At 41.2% G+C, this 24,705-nt stretch overlaps 1 protein-coding gene across 10 annotated transcripts in view; it reads right to left on the reverse strand.

Moving 5' to 3' along the window:
- The window catches only part of OSBPL6 (oxysterol binding protein like 6), a 206,051-nt gene extending 198,662 nt beyond the window's left edge, over nucleotides 1-7,389 (reverse strand). For 3 of the 10 annotated variants that reach the window (XM_061135580.1, XM_061135574.1, XM_061135578.1), the window contains exon 1: nucleotides 7,298-7,357. The gene's annotated coding sequence lies outside the window, so the exon portion shown is untranslated. Of the gene's footprint in view, nucleotides 1-7,297 lie in introns of all 10 variants that reach the window. The other 7 variants (XM_061135584.1, XM_061135583.1, XM_061135575.1 and 4 more) reach the window with 6 other exon arrangements.
- Between the last annotated feature and the right edge of the window lie 17,316 nt (nucleotides 7,390-24,705).

The following is a 24,705-nucleotide window of genomic DNA, read 5'->3' on the forward strand; positions in this document are numbered from 1 at the left end:
TTAAAAACTTATTTTTAAGTGTAGAAATAGACATCTTCTACAGTGAAGTGAAGTGAAGTGAAAGTCACTCAGATGTGTCTGACTCTTTGCAACCCCATGGACTATACAGTCCATGGAATTCTCCGGGCCAGAATACTGGAGCCTTTCCCTTCTCCAGAGGATCTTCCCAACCCAGGGATTGAACCCAGGTCTCCTGCATTGCAGGCAGATTCTTTACCAGCTGAGCCACAAAGGAAGCCCAAGAATACTGGAGTGGGTAGCCTATCCCTTCTCCAGCGAATCTTCCCGACCCAGGAATTGAACTGGGTCTCCTGCACTGCAGGCAGATTCTCTACCAACTGAGCTATCAGGGAAGCCCATCATCTACAATAGACCATCTCTTTAGATTTACATGTTTATTTCTTCTGTTGGCATTTTTTGAAATAAAACTGGAAGACAAGCTGGGATATAATATATCCATCTACTTCCTTCTATGACCTTCCTGTTCCATTTTACTGAGTTTCTATAGAATTTGATCTCTTCTTTTTCCTGATTTCTTACTAAAGTTTCCTACATTTGCTTGACCTACCTTGGAGATCATACTCTTTTTATAGTTCTTGCTCAATTTGAAGTTTACTGAGATCAAAAAGAATTTCATTAATGGCTTTTCATAATCAACATGCCATTCAAATTGTGCTACTTTTTCTATTTTAGGGAAATTATACCACAAAAACTGTTCAGATTGTTGCCTGATGGGGTGTGAATATGCAAAAGCTTGTCTAGCTGCTAGAGACAAACAAAAAGCAAAAATGTTATCTTAATTTAAAATAAATCAGACTTTCCTCTTTATCTCCAGAGATGACTTGTAACAAAAATTTTTTAATGGCAATGTTCTTTTAGATACTTTATTCTTTAAACTATAGTAGCTGATCATAGTATGTTACTTGTAGCAACATTGTATTACGTATAAAAATATACCAAGGTAACTTCAAATTTATGATAAAACTTAAGCACTGGTTTAGGAGCTGTGAAACAAAGCTATTGCTGGAAATTGAGGCCACGTTTATTTTAGATTTGACTTTTGAAAAAAAAAAGATTCTAAAAATATACTGCTGTTGTTCTCCCTTCTACTTCCACACTTTTCAAAAGGTCTGTCTCAAGAGTTACAGTAAGAATTGCCTCAATAAGATGCCAGGTAAAAAAGTAAGAGCTGATGTCCTATTCCGGACAATTCTCTCTACACTTTTCTTTTGTCTCATATTAGCTCATGGAAAGAGAAGGACACAAGACAAGAGAAGCACAAGGTACTTTAATTTCCCCATCCTTTCCTGTCCATTGAGTTAAAAGTCAAGGATTTGGGTATCAAAATAGCAAACATCGAAAGTTTTAAATAATGATATTTACTTAATCCCTCATCACACCCTCAAAAATGAAGACTTTTCTCTAAAAATCGAAGAAAAACTTTGGAGTAAAAGTTTGATTTCACTTCCTATACCAACCACTCAAAGAAAATGACAGAAAAAAAAGCTTCAAACCCACTGCAGACGTTGCTATTGATTCATCTCGTTAGTCACCTACCGATAATTTAGGGTTCCTGTTACCACCAACAGAAGTAAATTATTTGGCACACTATCTTCTAATAGAGCTGGCACCTCACTGGGCAAGTCTCAGGGCCTCAGTTTTTCTACTTGGAAAATGGGAGAGGTTGGAATTGGAATAAAAGATTTTTTAAGCCCCTCTCTCTTCATGGCAAATAGATGGGGAAACAGTGGAAACAATGGCAGACTTTATTTTGGGGGGCTCCAAAATCACTGCAGATGGTGACTGCGGCCATGAAATCAAAAGACGCTTACTCCTTGGAAGGAAAGTTATGACCATCCTAGACAGCATATTACAAAGCAGAGACATTACTTTGCCAACAAAGGTTCATCTAGTCAAGGCTATGGTTTTTCCAGTAGTCATGCATGGATGTGAGAGTTGGACTATAAAGAAAGCTGAGCACCGAAGAATTGATGCTTTTGAACTGTGGTATTGGAGAAGACTCTTGAGAGTCCCTTGGACTGCAAAGAGATCCAACCAGTTCATCCTAAAGAAATCAGTCCTGAATATTCATTGGAAGGACTGATGTTGAAGCTGAAACTCCAATACTTTGGGCACCTGATGTGAAGAGCTGACTCATTTAAGAAGACCCTGATGCTGGGAAAGATTAAGGGTGGGAGGAGAAGGGGACGACAGAGGATGAGATGGCTGGATGGCATCACCAACTCAATGGACATGAGTTTGAGTAAACTCTGGGAATTGGTGATGGACAGGGAGGCTTGGCGTGCTGCGGTCCATGAGGTCATGAAGAGTCGGACACGACTGAGCGACTGGACTGGACTGAACACCTCTAACACCTTGTGTGTGTGTGTGTGTGTGTTGCTCAGTTGTGTCTGACTCTTTGTGACCCCAAGGACTGTAGCCCGTGAGGCTCCTCTACCCATGGGATTCTCCAGGCAAGAATACTGGAGTGGGTTGCCATTTCCTTCTCCAGGAGATCTTCCTGACCCAGGGATCAAACCCAGGTCTCCGGCACTGCAGGCAAATTTTTACTGTCTGAGTCAACAGGGAAGCCCTCTAACACCTTATCTAATATAAAGATCATTCAAGAATCAGCACATGAAGCAAATATAAATATTTTCAGTGTCTGGGTACCTTCTTCATACATTTTATGAATTGACCTCTAGGTTTTATTGAATAGAAAAACATACAATCCATCATCTCTAAAGGAGAAGATAACATTTGTATATTAATCATGAATTCTTTGTACTCAGTCTCCTAATGCTGGTGATATCAAATGATATTATATTAAATGATAATCTGCCAATATTTTACTTAATTATTTTTACCTATTTAAGCTTATTTTTATGTACTTAAGCTTATTTTTTTATTTACTTAAGCTTAATTTATGGGTTAAGTGACATACTTAATGTTCTCTCTAGCCCAGTTATCCCTTAGATAGTCTTGGATATAAAACTAGTTGGAGTGGCCTCCTTGGAGTAGCTCTGTCCTTTGTCAACTTACTATATAGATTTTCTGAGACACTGGATCTATCCATTGGAATTCTCTCACCTGGGGTAGTTTTTACTTTCAAGTAATCTGCAAAACCACTGCAAGAAAGAGTCTTCGGACATTTCTGCTTCTCATAATTCATCACTCTATTAACATTATCCTTTTACAGATATTTAGCATTTGTTTTATACTATATTTTAATAAAAACTACATTCATAAAAACACAATGAAAGTGAATACCCACTTACAAGAAAACATTTCACATAATCCACTAGGAACTTCGTCTTGAAACCATCAAGATTTAATATACTCTTGAGATTCCTGTAATACTCAAGTTGGATCTCTTAATAACCATTCATCTTTGTCTATTTTCTATTTTTCTCTTTAAAAACCAATTCAACACTGTCATTTTCCATTCCCAACAAATTTGAGTTCAACCATCCAACTATCCCTTCACTGATCTCTGTCTTTCTCCTACTTGATAACATGTGTCTTCATGACAATAGGACTTAACCATGAATAAGTCCTTTTAAAGCTTCTGTTTTTAAGAAATCAATAAAACCATATTTAAAGTAACTGTTCTTTGCAAGAACTGCATTTTTTCCCCCAAAGCACTCTTAACTCAAGGAGGTCTAAACATAAATCTGGAAAAAGTTTAGGGAACAAAAGAAAAAATAGACACTTCATGCAAATTCTAAAACCAAAGCCAGATCCACCCCACACAAATGCATACATATTCAACAGTGATTTGTTTCTGGTAGATGCTGTTTTGAGTAGATCCTTAAGGGCAGGCATTTTTTTGACCCAGCACTTAACAAGGCATCTGGCACATACTAGGTGTTCAGTAAACGCAGACTGAATGAAGAAGAACATGTAATGTGTTCATATCACTGCCACATGAGATCCATAGGAATGACTGGCCAAGGGTATGGTAATCAAATGGATGGACATAGTGTGCGTGTGTGCTAAGTAGCTTCAGTCATATCCAACTCTTTGTGAACCTATGGACCATAGTCTGCCAGGCTCCTCTGTCCAGGGGATTCTCCAGGCAAGAATATTGGAGTAGGTTGCCGTGCCCTCCTCCAGGAGATCTTCTCTACCCAGGAACTGAACCCACATCTCTTGGGGTCCCTACCTTGGCAGACAGGTTCTTTACCACTAGCACCACCTGGGAAGCCCAGGAATGGATACAGAACTACCTCCAAAGCTCATGGAGACTCAGAACAACACTAGAAGGGCAGACCACCAAGTTCAGTAACTGACATCATGTCAGTATCAGAAGTAACGTACATCATGTCAGTTATCCCTAAAATGAACTTTAGTTCATTTTCTTGATCAAAGCTACTAAGTTTATTCTGAATTTCAAATCACTGAATATATCTATTCAGGGGGTATAAGGAATGTATAGCTGAAGCAGGGGATGTAGACAACCATCCCTGAATAATAAGGTTTATAGTCCTTTATTCTCTTATGAGCTTCTTTTTTGACAACTTCTGTCTTTATTGGTAAGCAACAAGGTTTTTCCCTTGGGAGGTCTTTCTTTCTTCTCTCTTCCTGTCTTAAAGATGTTGCCACATTGTCATTCAACTGCTTTCGGAACTACCAGCAAGATGTTCTCCAAATCACTATGCCAAGGGAAAGCAATTTAACACACACACATACATGTATGCTTGTTTGTATTTGATTATTTGTGTTTGCTTGTTTCCCTGGCTTTTCTGTAAGTTAGTACAATTTTGGAAAATAATTTGGCAATTTCTGTAAGCTGAATATTCACACATCCTACACAATCAACAATTCTATACCTTGGTATTCACCCAAGGGAAACACCTGCCCCTGTGCCCCAGGAAATATGAACGAGCAAAGCAGAATTCTGCAATCTTCTTAAAAATGAAAAAAGAAAGTGGGGGGAGGGCTAGTGGTAGGAGAGCAGGGAAACACTTTGTTACAGATACATGATGGAATATTGTACAGCAGTGTAAGTCAATGAACTACAGCTACATACAACATAGATGAATTATAGTGACATAATGTTGAGTAGGAAAAAAAAGTCTCACACATCAACAGATAGTACATGACACCTTTTTCTCAATATTAAAAACAAACTAAAAAAAGGTATTATAATTATTACTTAAGCTCTGCTATTAAAAACAACAACAACCAAAAATATCTTCTTTTGAGAATTCATGCTTTATCCTTCCATAGAGGACCACAAACTTCTATCTACTTATGCATTAACGTAATTCTACAATTATAGAATTATGTATAATTCTACAATTACAGAATTATGTATAATTCTATACAATTCTTCAACAATGCTACAGATATCCAACAACAAAAATTTCATCTTGGACGGACTTTACCTTTCTTCTTGGAATAAAGTTAACTAACACAAGGTTAAAGCAATCTAAGGACAAGAAAACTTATTTTAAGCAATTCTGTAAAAGTCTAACAGAATCACATTTTACTAGAGCCAAGAGACAACTGATAAATCATCATAATCTGAAACTAAGATATCCCAAAAGGAATTCATCCACTGATTGTATAATTGAGCTATCAACATCAAAACTGAAAATATGGGCAAAGCCTGGATTTTTTAGGCTTTCTAAAAGCAAAGATTTTAATTTCAAAATGCTGTGTTTCTACTTGGAGGAAAAAAAAAAAAACAATGTTATTTTTAGGGGGAAACACATGACATTCTGGGTAAAAGAATGACAGGAGTAACAGTCCACCTATCAGGGCCTTCCTTATAAGCCAAGGAGGGCTGTGCATACACATTCTCTATAGGTGATTATAACCCAGTTACACTGCAGCTTCCCTTCGACCTTGGGAACTCTGCTCACTCTGAGTTACTGCGAGGTCTTCTGTTTCATTTATTATTAGTCTTTGTATCTGCAATGCTGTAGCATTGGATAGGAATATCAACATTGCGAGGTCGCAGTACCTAACACTGTAGAAATGCTTCCAAAAAACAAAAAAGGGAGGAGGGAGGGTGGAAAAAATACTACAAGAGGAAAATAAAGTTAATGATATTAAGATGGCCTATTAAATTTTTTTACTTTTGGAGAGAGACTATATTTGCTAATCATCTCTGTGAAATACAACTATCCGTTAGCATACAATTTTTAAATTTAAGAAAAGATAGTCAAGAAAAAAAAAATTGGTATGGGGGGGGGGGATCACAATTTACTAAAACTAGTCCAGGGATTTAAAAATGGAAATTCGTATAGAGAAAAAGCCTATAGGACTTTGCATCCGGGAGAAAGAAATAATCTGGCACCCCTGTGGGTTCACTTAGTTTCCTGTCAGTTGCTTCACGTCCATTATGTAATGCTTTCCCCAGCTTTAAGTCTCTATGTTTAAGCTACCTTCAGGTATGTAACAGAACTGCTACAAAATCAGTATCTGGCCATAACTTTCAAAAACAGCTCAAAAGATGTCATGCAGATATATCTGTATTCAGCAGAGGCTTTAAAAAAAAAAAAAAAAAAATGTGCCGTTGTCATTACTTCTAGCCGGCTTCCTCCCCGGGTCTCCCATCCCTTCCTCCCCAGCATCTCTGGCCACACGTTTTGCGGGCAGCTCCCGGCTGGATGCAGGGGAAGCACGTCTTGACTGCAATGCAAACCCTGTCCCGGTCTGAACCAGGGAAGGCAGGCTCGGGCCCGGCCGGGGGTGTGAACGAAGGCTGCAGGGAAGGCTGCAGGGGACCTAGCAGCGGGTGGGCAGGGGTGCCCCGAGAGGGCAGTCCGCAGTGCACGCGCACAATAAAACCCAATGCACAACTTCCCCAGCCGCTCCTCTCGGCTCCCCAGCTTCCCAGAAAGGTGCGGCGTAGGCGTCAGCTGGAGCTGGCGCGGGCGCGCGGGTTCGGTTCTCCGCCGACAATTACATCAGTCCCTGTCCCTGCCCCAGCTTCCAACCCAGCAGCCGGGGCGCGGGGGGCGCGGGGAGCGCGGGGGAATGCGGGCGGGAGAGCCGGGCGCCCGGAATTCCCCACCACGAGGGGGAGGGGAGGGCGGGGAGCGGGGACCATGACCCAGACGCCCCCTCCCACCACGGCCGCGGGGCGGGATTGTCACCGCCACCTCCCGCTCTCCAGCCAGGGGAACCCCCGGAAGGCTACGATGCCTCGGGGGCCCAAAGCCAGGCTGCCCGGCCGCGCGTCCCTGAGGGTCCTCGGCCCTCCGGCCGCGCACAATGCCCCCGGGCCGCGGTGCGGGCACCGTCGTGCGGCTCCGGGTGTCCCCTCCGCAGCTAGGAGACCTACCGGGAAGACGAGCAGCGGTGCCGCCGACAGTGCGGTGGCAGCGACGGGAGGCGGGAGACGGCCCCGGCGGACGGGCGCGCGGGCCGGCCGGGGAGCCGAGGCGCGGGCGCCGCCTGCGTGGAGCCGCGGTCTCCGGCACCCAGAGCGGCGGCGGCGGCGGCGCTGCGCCTCCAGTGGTCCGCGGCGCCGCAGCCCCTCCTCTCCCACGGGCGGGGCGCGCTGGCGGGGCGGCGCTCCCGGCTCCCCGCCCCCGGCTCCCGCTGGCTGGCGGAGCTCGACTGGAACTGCCGCTCGCCGGACCTGCTGGACACCTTCTCCGAGCCTCCCGGAGAGCCGCGGGCTGGGCGCGCCGAGCCTCGGGACGCGCGGGGCCTCACTGCCTGGGCTCACCCTCGGCCGGCCCCGGTGGGAAAACCCCTGCTGTCCAGAGACCACAGCCGTGGAGCCCCTGACCCGGCAAACCCGGGCCTGAGCGCCGTAGAAACGACCCGGTTCGCCCTAGCTCCAGCCAGCGGAGGTGGGCCAGCTGGCCCCAGCGCTCGGGGCCCGGAGAGCAGCCGCTCGGGCACCGTGGGAGAGCGGATTCGGAAGAGAACGGCAGCCCGGTCACCTCCTCGGAGACGATGCCCAGCCCGTCTCGGGCCTTCATTCAGGTGATCAGTAAACAGGCGGGACTGGGTTTGCCTGCTCCCAGCCGTCCCTGACACTGGAGAGCAAAAAGTTCTCAGGCCCGGAGAAACACCTCACTAGGACCCTTCCCACCCTCTGACATTCTTCTGCTCTTAAACCGTTCCCAGCCTGTGCCAGGGCAGCTTAACCTAAAGGCAAATATGCTAGGGAGGACGGGGTGATTTCTTCTGTAGATGGATGACTGAGGAAATATCGGAAGTATCTCAAAACATTGCTGTCATCACCATCTTCAGGAGAAAAAAATCCCGAGCACACGGATTGTCGCAGGAGCTACTACAGAAGCAGCGCTGGAGTGCTTTGTGGGCTCTCTGGGGTTCCGGACTGGATGGAGGTTAGCGATGCCTTTAAAAATTTAAGATATTGCTACTCACAGAGGCCATTCTGATGGCATTTCACCGTTCTCTGTGCTGATTAAAGGGAAACACAAAAAACAAAAAACACCTTGTTTTGCTATGAAACATAATCATATACACTCATTGTCGCACAATTTCTCTTGACTCTCCAATCTCACTTTTTGGTTTAGCATCTTCCACTCAAACATCGTTCTCATATCCTCCTATCAAAAAATAATAGATGCTGGACCCTATGACGTGTCCGTTTCACCTTAACTCCTTCCCTATGAAGAAATTCTCCTCAAGGGGACAACTGGGGTGCTGACCTTCACTTGACCATCACATTTTCACCCCTTTCATCTGGATTCTATTTATAGAAACTCTACTGAAACTGCTCTCTCTCTTAAAAAAAAATTAAATCCCATACATAAGAAAATAAAGTGTGAAAGGAGATGAGGGAGCACACACAGAGTAGTGAGCCTAAAGAAATGCTCAAACATTTTAAGGGAACCTCTAGGAGCAGAGAACCGTAAGCTGTTAGGGAGGGTGGAGGGACTATCACACCCTAAATCTCATGTTTTACCCTAAGAACACTTGTATGCTTTCAATCTATTCCATAGTATCTCTGTTGTATTATTTTATTTATTTAGTTATTGGCAGCTGTGCAGCTTGTGGGATCTTAGTTCCTGGACCCTCGGCGGTGAAAATGCAGTCCTAACCACTGAACTGTCAGGGAATTCCTTGTTTTATTATTTGAAAAATAGGTTTTAAATAGCAGGAGGCAAGTCTCCTACATGTCTTATTGATTAATGATCAAGTAAGCTGTGAGGGCACTATACCCATCCATTTGGGGATATGGGTGAAATGGACAGCTGACATGAAATAATATAAAGGCAGGTTTTCCAGTCTGTGTATCACAATATTTTGAAAACTTAGACTGGCATATGTATGTAAATATGAATAACAGGCTTTTCACTGCTTTCTGATCTATGACAGGGTTATTGCTCAGAAGTTGCCAGAAAGCAATGTTTTCATTAAATGTACTCTTACTGAGAGATTAGGTCACAAGTCATATGTTGGCAAAAAGGATCTCTGCTTCCTGATTCAGTCCTTCAGTTTGTCTCAGAAATACTTGTTCATAGACTTTTTCAATGAAAGAAGATAAAGATATTCTTAAATACTACTATTAATGCCATAATTTCAGGATACGGAAATAAATTGGAATCATAGCCCCCACCATCAATTCTTTTCATATCACTCTCACACTTTATTTTCATTGCAATTTTTCTATGTGTATAATTTTAGCTGGGATTTCTTAGGCATACTGAAAAGCTAATGGTTCAGCGAAAGATACAATCCCAGAGCATCAAGAGTAAGGAAAAAACATGTGCAACAAAGAAGAACAGGAAGCAAATACATGGTGGTGTATTGCCAGCCTGGTCTGTGCTTCATGACCCTGAGGAGATGCAGCCAGTTCCTTAGCCATGTGATGTGTCTATGAACAGTTCAGTTCAGTCACTCAGTCGTGCCCGACTCTTTGCACCTCCATGGACTGCAGCATGCCAGGACCCCCTGTCCGTCACCAGCCCATCGAGTTGGTAATGCCACCCAACCATCTCATCTTCTGTTGCCCCCTTCTCCTCCTACCTTTGATCTTTCCCAGCATCAGGGTCTTTCCCAGGGAGTCAGTTCTTCCCATCAGGTGGCCAAAGCAGGCTCTATAGAAAACATGTGCGGAAGCTGTCAGTTAAAGCAAGGACCAAAAAAGAAATTTACCTGCAAGCTCCCTCCCAATTCCTATCCCCCACTGGTCAAAAGTTACCCAGCTGGTGGTTAATCCTCCCAGCTTCCAAGTTGAGTCATCTGATCCATTTGGTAAAAAGAAACAAACCCCATCCTCTGCAGCCGTGGTATGCTATTTCTGCAGGAGTGCTCTACAGGCAGATTGGTTATTCTCGAAACTCTGTTTCCCCTTGTAGGTTTGTGTTTGTCCGGGTGGAGAAAGCTGAAGTTGTCTGAGATTTGAGTTTCATTTAAACAGAAGTGAAGCAGCAGCCATTCAACTCTGAAAGTTGTAATTGGTTAGATGTGGCAAAAGACAAACGCCTGGATGTAAGAAAGTTCTTGTTCTCACTCTTCTCTGTTCTGTGTTCTCCTTGGCCAAACAACTGTGACCACAGTCAGGGACTCTTCACAGAGACTCAGAGGTGGGAATCACAAAGACCCCACCACTTTTCCATAGACATGTATACTGGTCATCCATGTGGTCCTGCCACAGCAGCTGAATGTGCCTAGCTTCCAGATTTCTGTACAAGCTCAGACTCCTTTGCTTATGTCAGGGCTGGTCTCTCATCTTTCAACAACCACTTTTCAGTCTCTTAATTACCCACCTCCTCCCACAAGTATGGAAGTCTAATTCTTTTAATAATTTCTTTAACATTCTCAGAGGGCTTCTGCCTCCCTGATCGAACCACATTGTTGAGGACTTAAACCCGTGGCTGCTCTGCTCCATGAGTCACTTGGGGTAGAGGGGCAGTTGAAGCAGTTGAGGCATATCTGAGACCCGGAGAAATGTGAGGCCAAGAGAAGCTGGGGAGGTGCTCTAGCCGTGTCCTATATAAGCAACACTAATATTTATAATCTGCTTAGTGTTTGTTTGTTAAGAGTGTTCAGCCTTGAAAATATTTTCAGTATTGCTAAATTATTCACTACTTTTATACTAAATTAATGTAATTTAGTGAATCACTCCCATATTATCAAAATGAACAATGGCTCATTTTACCTTTGTTAAAACATCATTTTGGTTCCTTGAATGGAAAACAGTAAATCAAATCTCAGTTAGAAAATTATGACTAGTATCTTTCCCCAGCTAGGGAAGCATCCTATCCATGTATAAAGTTGAGCATAAAGATGAGCAATCCCTTTGTAATTTACTCTTTGTAGAGTAAGGGTTTTTTTGTTTTGTTTTTTACAACTTTACCATTTTCTCAATAGTGAGAAAATCAAAAGGCAAACTCTTTGAAATAATGAATTCTTGCAGAAAGGGTGCAATGTTACCTAGCGCTTCTAGGGTGAGGGACTTTGATCTATCCTTACCTGAAGTTTATTTGTCTGTCAGACTTGGTGCTGCTTTTGAATATGTGCATACACTTGCCCACACCTTCAATTTCTACAATGCTTCATAAAAACCAATGCATTGTTGAAACTCTATTAGTAAGTATATTGCTATCAAGAACTCCTATGTGGAATATAGTGAATATTTTATAATAATTACAAATGCAGTATAACCTTTAAAAATTGTGAATCATTATATTGTCCATTTGTAACTTATATATTATTATATATCAACTATACGTCAATTAAAAAAAAGTAGACTGCTGTGTAAACATCTGACAAATTCAGAAGCTTAACCCCCATGTCCCAAACTCCATTTATTTCCATACTCTCCTTCCCCACATTGTTGTGATCTGCTCAGATGACTTGCTGATCCAGCCCACAGGATATTATCTCCACTATAGAGTGAACCATTCATTTGGAGTGCTTATCAGATGCCTAAAAAGGATTGAGAATTGGATTTTGTTGAGATTACAAGCTGTAGGGGTTGAGGTGGTTTTGGTACCTGCTTTGTTCGTTTAATTTAATAAGTATTTATTGAGTGTCTGCTGTTTGTTAGCCATTATTTTTGGAGTTTGAGATATGAGTGAGCAAAACGTAGAGACTGTCCTCATATAGCTTACATTCCAGCAGAGGGAGACAGTCAACTATAGATCAAATAGATTAGTAAATTACATGATGCATTAGAAAGCCATCAGGTGATATGAGCACATTAAGACAGCTGGAGGTAGCCAGCCAAGTTGCTGTACAGTAAGCTCCCCACATAGGAATCTTCAAGTTGAGAATTTTCAAACATGCAAACGTGCTACTACGAAGACATCGCTGGATCTTTTTTTTTTTTTTTCCCGAGAGGGTACCTAGAATTGAATCCAGCAAGTACCAGAACCATGCCATCAGCGTCAGGCATGAATGAAACTGCAGCTTGCCCTGTCTCCTGTTGCTGAAGTCCTTTAGCTCTATCATCTCCTACTTCTTCTCCCTCCTCCAGTCTAACTTCTTTCATGTTTCCTTGATGCTAGCCCTGGTATGCTAGCTGTTGTACTGTACTACTGTACTTTTCAAAGTACGGTACTGTAGGATAAAAAATGTTTTCCTTATTTTTTGTATTTTTTTAATGTATCATTTGTGTGGAAAGTATTATAAGCCTATTACACTACAGTACTATGTAGCTGACTGTGTTAATTGGGTACCTAGGCTAACTTTATTGGACTTTTGAACACACTCCTGGAAGGAGATTCATTCATAAGTAAGTGACTCATTATATTAAAGAAAGTGGTCAATCTAGGTCTCATTGAGTAGATGGCATTTGAGGAAAGACTTGAGGGGGATGAGGAAGTTAGTCCCGCAGATGTGCAGATGGGCATGGGTGGTTCCCATCCCAGTCAGAGAGACCAGCCACTAAAGAACCTTTGGAATGGGCATGCCTGGTATGTTCCAGAAAGGACAAGGAGGCCAGAGTGCCTGGAACAGAATGAGCTTGGAAGGGAGTATGAGGACAGAGGGGTAATGGGGCCCGAATCATAGAGGGTCTGCAGGCCACTGTGAGCACTTTGGTTTTAGTCTGAGATGGGTGCCAATCACAGGTGTATGCAGTGGAGTGAAATGATTTGACTTGTTTTAAGAGCTGCTCTCGCTGCTGTGTCAAGAATAGGCGCTAGGGAGCAAGGTTGTAAGCCGGGGGGAAACTGTGCCATCATTCAAGTGGATGATAAAGTGGATCAGCCCAGAAGGTAAGAAGGGGTTGAATTTAATCTGCATTTTAAAGGGAGAGCTGACTGGATAATTTGATGGATCGGATTGTACTTACTGATAAATGTTTGCATGAGTTATGACTGACTTATTTCCATTGTACTCTTTACTTGTTGGTGAGGCTATGGGAGGAAACATGGGGTCCTGCAGTCTCCGGATATTGGGGCCTGCCGATCACTGGCTAAGATCTTAATGCTTGAGAGTGACTGTTACCAGTGCTCATACCACTTCCTGCCCAGCAACACAGCAGTGTTCTATTTGCTAGGCTTTTATAAAACACACAGACACAGAGACACTCAGAACAGACTGTTGGGCATAAACACGACAGACCAGTTAGGAGCACAAAAATTTTTTAAATGAAGTCTCCCTCCAAAATTGTTGAATAAAATCAGCAAAAGGGAATCCACTTTGCTTCATAGCCGAGGGCCTAATTTGAAAAACAAGACTTCCCTGTAATCGAACTCAGACCCAGAACATACTTTCTCAGCCCACAGGCCCTTTGGGAGGACTCGATCCTAATAAAAGTGCCCTTGTTATTATTTGAGGGCTCCTTCCTCTCCAGAGGGGCAAAGGGAACTAATTCAACTTTCCTGATGGACACAGATGCTAAGGGAGTTGAAAGTTCTCTAAGGATAATTAGCATAGTGATGGATGCTGCTAAACTGAGGCAGTTGGTATCCTTCCAGTTCTCTGAGAGGGTCATTTCTCAGTTTTTATCTCTAGATTTTCTTCTACTACAAAGAATAGGGCATGTGCCAAAAGTGTGGTGAGACAATTTAGGCAGTGCCCAGACACGTATTTTAAAGCAATTGAATTACAGAGTTAGTATTGCTTTTTTCTCTCTTTCTGTTTTTGGGAGGATTTACCTCAAGAAGCAAGACTCAATTTGGTGCTTATATGTTCTTAATATCTCCCCTTAACACTTGAAAATGTCCGATTTTAGCAAAGAGCAAGCAGACCCCAGGGTCAGAGCCTTTGATGCTGGTAGGATGGTTCCAGAATTTAATGACATTTTATGTTTGTTGATTTTCAGTACACTTAATTTTAGAGTTACATTGTTTGTAGCTTGTGATATAGAGTTTGTTCATAAAATGCATTCATTTAAGGATTTTTTAAAAGAAACTCTATTTAAAACATACTAGATAAAAAATACTGTAGATGGTACATCAATATGCCTCTCCCAAAAGTCAGAAAAGTGGTAAAATAACAACTGAAAATTGAGCAAAAAAAACAAACAGTAAATTGGAAAGAGAAAAGTCAGAAAGGCTGAGATTCTAAGCCCAATCTTTCCTAGCTTTTTGACTTTGAACATGTTTCTGAACCTCTGTCTAAGTCTTGGGTTGTTTTTCTTATAAAAACATTTCCCAAACCTAGTAAGGTTGTTGTAAGGATTATTATAGTAATATTTTACAAGAGCTTCCAATATAGAAGGCTCTAGGCCAATATTACTTGGGTTATCTCTGTTTTCAAAAAACCTTCCTTGGAGATGAATCACAATGTCATAATTTTAATGAAACTTCTGCTGATCCCCGCTAGATTTGAAAGTGATCGTAATGTCCACCCAGTGCTTCCTGCGTTCTTCCTACACTCAGCCAGACTTGCCTTGTTCCCTCCATCTTCAGCCTGCTGACAACCACTCGGAGACCTTGGACTTACCAGTGCACAGCCTGAGAATCTGTATGCACAGAAGGTATTGTCCCTAAACAGAATCACAACCTCACACATAATATGTATGTATGTGGATGCTCTTGTGGCTAATAAAACAGAATTCACTTAAAAGTATGACTAAGATCATAGTTCAGTTCAGTTCAGTCGCTCAGTCGTGTCCCACTCTTTGTGACCCCATGAACTGCAGCACACCAGGCCTCCCTGTCCATCACCAACTCCCGGAGTTTACCCGAACTCATGTCCATTGAGTTGCTGATGCAATCCAACCATCTCATCCTCTGTCATCCCCTTCTCTTCCTGCCTTCAATCTTTCCCAACATCAGGGTCTTTTCAAATGAGTCAGCTCTTTGCATCAGGTGGCCAAAATACTGGAGTTTCAGCTTCAACATCAGTCCTTCCAATGAACACCCAGGACTGATTTCCCTTAGGATGGACTGGTTGGATCTCCTTGCAGTCCAAGGGACTCTCAAGAGTCTTCTTCAACACTACAGTTCAAAAGCATCAATTCTTCTGTGCTCAGCTTCCTTTATGGTCCAACTCTCACATCCATACATGACCACTGGAAAAACCATAGCCTTGACTAGATGAACCTTTGTTGACAAAGTAATGTCTCTGCTTTTTAATATGCTGTCTAGGTTGGTCATACCTTTCCTTCCAAGGAGTAAGTGTCTTTTAATTTCCTGGCTGCAATCACCATCTGCAGTGATTTTGGAGCCCAAAAAAAAGTCAGCCACTGTTTCCACTGTTTCCCCATCTATCTGCCATGAATAGTAGGTTTTAGTTATAATGGTTTTCTTCTCAATAAATAGTATACTAATTAGTCAATGATTTTTTGTTTGCTTGCTTGCTTTTACAGCAATATTGAGTCTTTTAGGGAACACTAGATTAAATGGTCATCAAAAGCATTGTCTGCCCTTGGCTTATGCTGTCAAAGCTGGTGTCAAGATAGGTTTACATTGGTAAGATTCTTAAGATTGTACCGTAATAGCTCATGGTAGCTCAAACTAGCTCATGAGATGTTAAGTATGTCTTATCTGATATACAATACAGAAAAAAAGAGCTATGTAGTAGTGTTAGGTGTAAGGGCAATACCAAAAGCAGTAGTGGTATGTATTGCTACACAGATTATGTGGCATTATTCAGATATAACATTTCATTTTCTCATTACATGGCCACTTTGTGAAATACACAGGTAAGATTTTGATTTGACATAAGAGGAAACTGAGGCACTGAGAGATTGTGACTTGCCCACTGTCACATTGATTAATGGAAGCTCTAGAACTCTGTTCTTGGCCTTGAGCATCTTTCCATTCCCTGGGCAGGTATGCAAATGGAGGACTGACACCATATGTATTAATAGAAACAATCAAATGTTATAAATCAAACAAACAGTTTAATGAAATATTTTCTGATCTACCTTGACAACTGTTTTGTTGTGACTACCTGGAAGGTATTCAGAATTTTCAAATTCCTTGCAGTTCTAACCAGATGACTTGGCAGTGCAGGAAGATACACCCAGGCTGGTATCTGCATCCTGCTCCTCTTCTCTCCCTGCTTCCAGCTCTCACCCATTCTGAGAGGGTCTTCATGCTCACACAAAAGGACAATCCAGCCCCCACCTCTAAGCTCTGTCCATACTTTTCTCAAACAGCTGGACACCAGGGTCCTGGTAATCCAGAGTGTGGTGTAGAAAAGGGGCAAAGGCTCTGGTGGGCATGCCAGCCGGGTCCTGTACATCCTGTGCCTCAAGGGGAGCATGTGGTTGAAGGAGGATCACAAAGGACCTCTAAAGTACGAGGTCCAGAGCTATGGCTCCCTCACCTAACACAAGGACAGTTCTGAACTGTGCATATATTTACTGTTTAACTGTTAAGCATTTCCTGGCAAGAAAAACCCATCAAATCAGTTCCTCATAGATATGAAACCTCACAGTCTTCTTACTTTATTATTAAGCTCTATTCCATAATCATAAGACTGTAAAAATATTCAAGTCACGATATATGTCTTAACTTCCAAAACAAAACCAAAAACTACTGCTTTATATTGGTTTGGAGATGTTAATAAACAGTGGTAGTCAAATTCATCAACATAGAGGAAATCAACATTTACAGAGAGGAAATTGCCAGAAGTAATTCATAAGATCTAGATTTCCTTTTTCAAAACCCAAGTCACAAACTAAACAGATGGAAACCAATTTCCCTCTAGGGACAGGAACCTTGACATCTGAAGGCTAAATGTATGTAGATGAGTGAAAAAATATACCCTATTGCCCAGGCTTTTATTGAAGAGGCCGAGAACTAAGAGTCAAGATTGGGGGGAGGGCCTGGATCTGTCTCACAGAGATACTTCTCTAGTTCAATTCAGTCGCTCCGTCGTGTCCGACTCTTTGCGACCCCATGGACTGCAGCACGCCAGGTCTCCCTGTCCATCACCACCTCCCAGGGTGGTCTCATTTGGATTCCCTTGACTTATCCATACCTGACTCCCAGGAATTCTGGCCCAAACACAACATTCTCTTCTTTGGTTCCATTCAGCAGAGCTGTCACCCACTGACATTTCCAAAATATCTTCACTAGACAGTAAGGGCAAAGTAAATGGAAATAACTAGACAAAATTATGAATAACTTAAATATGGCATTTCTTCTAGGATAAGGTTTCTGGTTCTGAATTAATGAACTATATTTTAACACCATAGGTTATCATTTTCCAGGTAGCTTTCCACAAGGACTTCCTGCCTGTCTCTTGGCTGGGGCAGGGTGTAGGGGCGGTAGTTCGGCCACCATTTCGCCTTCCCAGCTCACCAGGAACAATTTAATCATCCATTTGTTTCTGTCCTGTGGATGAGCATCACATATACAGGAGCATATTCATAGATTCCTCTGGATTCCCTCACAGAAGCCCTGATTTCAGCTGGAAAGAAAAGTTTCTTGAACAATTGAGGCTTTTGTTGATTTATTAATAGATAAACTTCAGTGCTCAGCTCTCTCTGCAGAGGAAGAACTCAGAAGAGACCCTTCTCCCTTCCCCAATAGCAGGGCAATGAACTCATCCATTATCAGCTCTCAGGAGGATATACTGACCATAGAACAATGTGTGAGCATTAGCAGAAACACAGTGTAGCCCCAATGAGTGTTGCCTTAAAATAGAAGAAAAGGGAATTCTCTCAATCACAGCAGCCAGGGAAGACATTTAATATTATTATGAAGAAAGTGTAATAACCTTCTCTTATTTGGCCACTCGGGATAGATTTTGAAAATGGAATACAATTAGAACTGCACTTATCAATATAGTATGTGCTAGTCACACTCAAGTTATTTAAATTTTTATCGACATTAATTAAAATTAAAGAAAAATTTTAAATTGAATTCCAGAGTTGTATCAGCCATCTTGTAATGTTCAGTAGCCACATGTGGCTTGTGGCTACTCTACTGAACAGCACAGAATGGATCACTTTCACCATCAATGCAAGTTCTATAGGACAATGGTGATCCAGAAGGTACTCTTAGAGCTAAAAAGGAATAGAATTTAAAATGTTTTGCCTGGGACCACAGTCTTGGGCAGAACATGAAACACTCAGGAGTAAGATTAAAAACTGCAGGCCTCACAGGTAGAAAAGGAAGGAAGCTTAGCTTTTTGTGTTTTTTTGCTTACTATCTGACAAGTTTCAGGACATTTTGGAACATTTTGGAAGGAAGCACCACAACTGATGAATAAGAAAAAAAAAAATCTATGCTGAAGTGAATTTTAAGGTGCATAAATGGGGAGAAATAATAAATATCCTGATGTCTGAAGTGGAGTCCAGTGCAGACTGATTTAGGGGCAATGGAGAAGAGAGAATTGGCAGACCAAAAAAGATATTATTGTCTTAGTAGCCATATCTGACTAAGAGATCCAGCCAGTTCTCTAGGAGACGGGACTCTATAAATTAATATCAGAACCCCAGTAAATGCCTTTTATAGTTGGCTACATATGATTTTGCTCAATTATTTAATAAAGTAGTATAAAGTGAAAAAAATGACATGTAATATCAGAGTGTTCAGGATGGTAGAAAATCAGATGAAGGGTTTTCTTTATGAAAACTAAAGGAATGAAAAAGCAAATAGAAAATATAAAGAAATTTTAGAAAGCATGTAGACCTGCATTTGATGCTACCTGCCTCTAATTATTTTCTTTTAATTCACTTTCCCTTTAAATACATATTATCTATGTTGTATGGTTCAGGTATATAAGAGTTCATTAATTCATTCATCTTTCTCAAGGTTTCTGTCTGAGAAATTGATTATTCTGAGGACCAGCTATCACTAGTCATATTTTGGTTGCTCTTAAACCATTTATCTGGGCTTCCCTGCTGGCTCAGTAGTAAAGAATATGCATGTAATGCAGGAGACCCAGGTTTGATCCCTGGGTCAGGAAGATCCCCTGGAGAAGGAAATGGCAATCCACTCCAGTATTCTTGCTTGGGAAATCCCCTGGACAGAAGAGTCTGGCAGGCTACAGTCCCTGGGGTTCCCAAGAGTTGAACATGACTTGGCGACTAAACAACTACAAACCATTCATCTCCTATGTATTTGATAAGCCTGTTGCTATGGGATGATCAGGCACAAGTCTGCTCCAGAACAGACCACTCTTGATGAAGGACCCAGAATGTGATTACGTGCGAGAAGCAGAAGAGTGTATATTTTCTTTTCTTAAATAATGAAGAATTACACATAGACATGTGTGTGTGGTCAGTCACTTGAGTTGTGTCCAACTCTTTGTGACCCCATGGACTATAACCAGCCAGGCTCCTCTCATGGGATTCTCCAGGCAAGAATAGTGGAGTGGGTTGCCGTGCTCTCCTCCAGGAGACCTTCCAGACCCAGGGACCGGACTGCATGTCCTGCGTCTCCTGCATTGCAGGAGGATTCTTTCCTGCTGAGCCACCAGGGAAGCCCATGTCCATAGACACATGCTGTGCTGTGCTTGGTCGCTCAGTCGTCTCTGACTCTTTGCGACCCCATGGACTGTAGCCCACCAGGCTCCTCTGGCCGTGGGGATTCTCCAGGCAAGAATACTGGACATACATGTACATGATTAATTTTGAAGCCACCCCCACTCCATGATGTAGCAAGTTTTATAACGTATTTTGAATGTTCTTGTGACTTCCTTCCTCAGTTATAGGTAGAATTCAACAGAACTATTTTAGGCCATTTCTTTCTCCAGGGAATCTTCCCAACCCAGGAATCGAACCCGGGTCTCCTGCATTGCAGGCAGATTCTTTACCAACTGAGCTACAAGGGAAGCCCATTTTCGGCCTACAGTGAAGTGAAAATATTGTACAAAGTTTAGTTTATAGCAACCTCGGTGTCCAAGGGAGATAAGCAGAGTTGAAGAGAAGAAAACAATAAATGTACACCTAATTGCTGGGGAAGGACAGCCAACACAGGCTACCATTTCCATCCGCCCCACCACTGTCTCACCAGTCATTGGTGGCCTCCTGCTCTTTATGTCTCCTTTTGTCCAGTCTGATTCCGGGGAACACCATGATAATTCTCCAATAAAATACTGGTAACTTCCATTTCTGCACTGCTTTTTCTGATGGGCTAAATTCCAACCTTGTAAGAATCAAACTACCCTATTTTCTCTTGTCCTGCATCTGAGCAGCTGAACACTGATGAAGAAAATGACACATTAGCCTCACTTTATCTTTGGAATCTTAGTCCTCAAAAGTGCTATTTATACAGCACGGCCATCACGTTACTTTCCTGATAGCTTTCTTTCTGTGGCTCTTGAAAATACTATGTCATGCTTTCTTTTCCCTGCTTAAATCTGCTACCTCATGCCACTTCCAAACTTTCAGCTGACAATCTTACAACAGTCTTTGTTGAGAATATAGACATCATTGAACAGAAGCTTCGTGCTTTCCATTTTCAGCTTTGAACAAATGTGGATTCCTACCAGCCCCCCGCCCAACCCCCATCAATGCCAAAACATGTTCTCCGGATCCCAGCTGCTCTAGAAACCTCAAGGACTTTGCTCCTTGACTTACCCACTTCATCTCCCAAATTATCAACCACTCCTTCTCCCTGGGATCATTTCCAACAATATAAAAGCATGCCCTACTGTCCATTCTAAAAAGCTTCCCTTGATCTTATCATCATTTCTCCATCTACTGTACATTTCTATATCAACCTTCATAGCAAAATTTCTCCACTTCCTCTTCCCTCCACAGGACTCTTCAGTCTGGCTTCAGCCCTGCAGTCTACCCAAACTGTTCTTACTAAAATACCATAGGCTGTTTTTAGTGACTTCCATGTGGTGAAATCCATTGCACACCTTTTTATCGACATCTTACTGGACCTTTTAACTGCACTTTTCTCAACTTTCTCATGGCTTCCTCTTCTACCAACTTCCAAATGTTGGGGTTCTCTAAGCTTTCATCCAGGGCCCTAGGTGCTTCTCTTCTCTAGGTAATTCCTCCAGTCTAAATCTATTCTCTGAGTTATGAACATAGTTTTCCAAGTTCTTACTAAAACCTTTCCATTTAATGTTTCACAGGCATTTCAAGCTTAACACGTATAAGACTGAAGTCAGTGATTTTTGTCCTATAAAGCCTTTAGGGTTTTCCTTGTTGGTGAATGATACCACATTCCACTTAATTGCTCAAGTTAGAAACCTCACTTCTCATATCTAATTAATCGTCAAATCCTGTTTCTACCTTCAAAATACACATAAGAAGTCAATGTGAAGTTGCCATTTCTCTCTTCTCTCACTGGAAATCATGCAAAAGAAGAAGAAAGAAAGAAAGGAGAAAAGAAAAAAGGAAGGAAGGAAGAAGGGAAGAAAAAAGAGAGGAAGAAAAGAAGAGAGGAAGGGGAAAAGGAAGGAGAAAAAAGGAAAGCTAGAAAAAACTCACCAGCCATTATTTCCCATTGTACTAAGGAAATAGCTAAAATCCAAAACCACAAAAAAAAGGGGAAGAGTAGTTCTCCCAAAGCAGTAGAGATCATGCAGGGGTGCATTTAGAGAAAGCAGAGAGGAGGTCTGTGAATGTAAGTCTTACAGGCGGCAAAGAACATCTCTTAAAGGTGACAGGTACATCTTCATTTCCCAAATTGAAAATCCTTGTTTATAATAGGAAGGACAAAGTACACATGCTGGCCAGGATCTGTTTGGTTATGAGTAGCAGTGCATGAGGATCTAAACGAGGAAATATTGTGACAAGCTATATTTACAGGAAGCAGTCTGTCTCTATGGCACAGCAGAAAAATGGCATGGTGAAAATCCACTGCCTGAGTCCTCTGGCTGAGCAGAAGCAAAAGTTAAACAGAATTACACAAAATTAAGGTTATAAAGACATTTAAGCTAGCCTATGACTGGCCCCACTCCTTCTACTACATGAACCTCTTGCAAATAGTGGCATAGGAAAAATTCAGCTGTTTCAGAGATAAGTAATCAAGAAGGAATATTCATAGTATCCATACATAGATACTACACAAAGAAAAAAAAAAAAAGAGGGTTAATAAAGCACACTTACCAGAAAAATTTTCCACAGAGCTGCTGAAAATTATGATCAAACATTTCACTGTGAATCCTCATTTTAACAATACCTTATATATGGTATTATTTAGGTGTACTATAATGAGGTAAATATAATTGCCCCAAATTGACTCCAGAAGAGATAGAAAATATGAATAGATATATCACAGAAGAAAAATGTTGTGTAAAACCTAATCCGTTTTCCTCTCTCTTGATGAAAAACAGGCCCAGAGGTTTCACATTAAACACATAGGGGAACAGATAATTCTAATGTTATTTAAAGTGCTTCAGAGCATATTAAAAGAAGAAAACCACTTAAATTACTTTAATGAACCCTAATAACAGTGTTTAAAAAAAGTGCAAACCAAATTCACTATGACTGTAAAATTCCTTAAAAAAATTTTAAGAACATGATGAGATGGATGAAACTGGAGCCCGTTATACAGAGTGAAGTAAGCCAGAAAGATAAACACCAATACAGTATACTAACGCATATATATGGAAGTTTAAAAGATGGTAACGATAACCCTATAGGCAAAACAGAAAAAGAGACACAGATGTACAGAACAGACTTTTGGACTCTGTGGGAGAAGGTGAGGGTGGGATGTTTTGAGAGAACAGCATCGAAACGTGTATATTATCAAGGGTGAAACAGATCACCAGCCCAGGTTGGATGCGTGAGACAAGTGCTTGGGGCTGGTACACTGGGAAGACCCAGAGGGATGGGGTGGGGAGGGAGGTGGGAGGGGGGATCGGGATGGGGAGCACATGTAAATCCATGGCTGATTCATGTCAATGTATGGCAAAAAACACTACAATATTGGAAAGTAATTAGCCTCCAACTAATAAAACCAAATGAAAAAAAATTAAAAAATAAAATATATAAAACATTTAAAAAATAAATAAATAAAAAATTGTAAGAAGAATTCAGTATCACATTGAGACTACAATATACCAGACCAAGTAAAATTTATCTAAAAAATATAATGGAAAAAAAAATAAGGATAATGCAATATTAGGAAATTTAACATAGAATAATTTATTATATCAATAGATCTAATGAGAAAATAATTTTTATTTTCTTAAACCAATAATAAATATTGAACATTATTAAGAGATTTGATAATGTTCAATATTTATTATTGGTTTAAGAAAATAAACCTCCCAATCACATAGGATTAGGAAAAAACTTGCTTGACATGATAAGATACTCATACCTAAACCCTAAAAACCAGCACTATGCTGAATGGATAAATGCTGGAAACATCCTTATTAAAGTCGGGAACAAGTCAAGGATGTGCTAGAAGTTAAAACTAAACATTATTTAACACTTTTTTGAGGTACTAGCTAATATAGTTAGAAAAAAGGGGATAAAATGGGTATAATTATTATAATTTGCAAATGATATGTTTGTATATTTGAAAACCCAAATAAAATTGGAAAAATGATGTGATTGCATATTTGGAAAATCCAAGGAAATCTTACAAAAACTGTAAGAGAATACAACAGAGTTGTTAGTTACAAAGTTAGCATACAGCAATGAATACATAAACCACTCTTCCCAAACCAGTCAAAGTGGCCAAACATGGAGCTATGGGCCAGTCAGGTCCAAAGACCTGGCGTTAGGGTAGAGGTAAATCCCATTCAAACAGAAGGGGAAATTTTCCCAAAAGAAAACCTAAATGCTGTTTGAAAGGAGAAGGAGGAATGAATGCTGGGTAAACAATAAATAAATATCTACCTAACCAAAGTAACCAAAGGAGGATTAGATATATTAGTTCTTAACATTAATAGCTGTTGCTAATCTCCTCTCACAAACTGGGACAATAACAAATAGTACTGTGGTTACTAAACAATGTTTAATAAGAAGTTAGCAAAAATGCTAACAGTGCTCGGTATATTATTTTCTTCAGCAGTATTTAAAATGAAATCCTGGTCTCTCAAATCTTGATAAATCATAAAATGCTGTGTTACCCCTTACATCTTCCTGCCTCCCCCTCCTGTAATTTGTTTTGATTTTTTTTTGGCACATAAAATTATCCAGATGAGCTGTCTAAGAAGGGGACATTAATTTATCTGGGCATGTGTGTATTAAGGGCTTCTGGTACATGCTGTTATATAAACGCTGGATATTTGTATGCTGGAATCCATGTATGAGGTCAGCAATTTTTAAATACACATCACATGGTTTATTGTAGATTCAATTCAGTTCAGTTCAGTCGCTCAGTTGTGTCCGACTGTTTGCTACCCCATGAACCACAGCACGCCAGGCCTCCCTGTCCATTACCAACTCCTGGAGTCCACCCAAACCCACGTCCATTGAGTCAGTGATGCCAT

The sequence above is a fragment of the Dama dama genome, chromosome 33 (assembly GCF_033118175.1).
Source record: "Dama dama isolate Ldn47 chromosome 33, ASM3311817v1, whole genome shotgun sequence".
Classification (NCBI taxonomy): Eukaryota; Metazoa; Chordata; class Mammalia; order Artiodactyla; family Cervidae; genus Dama; species Dama dama.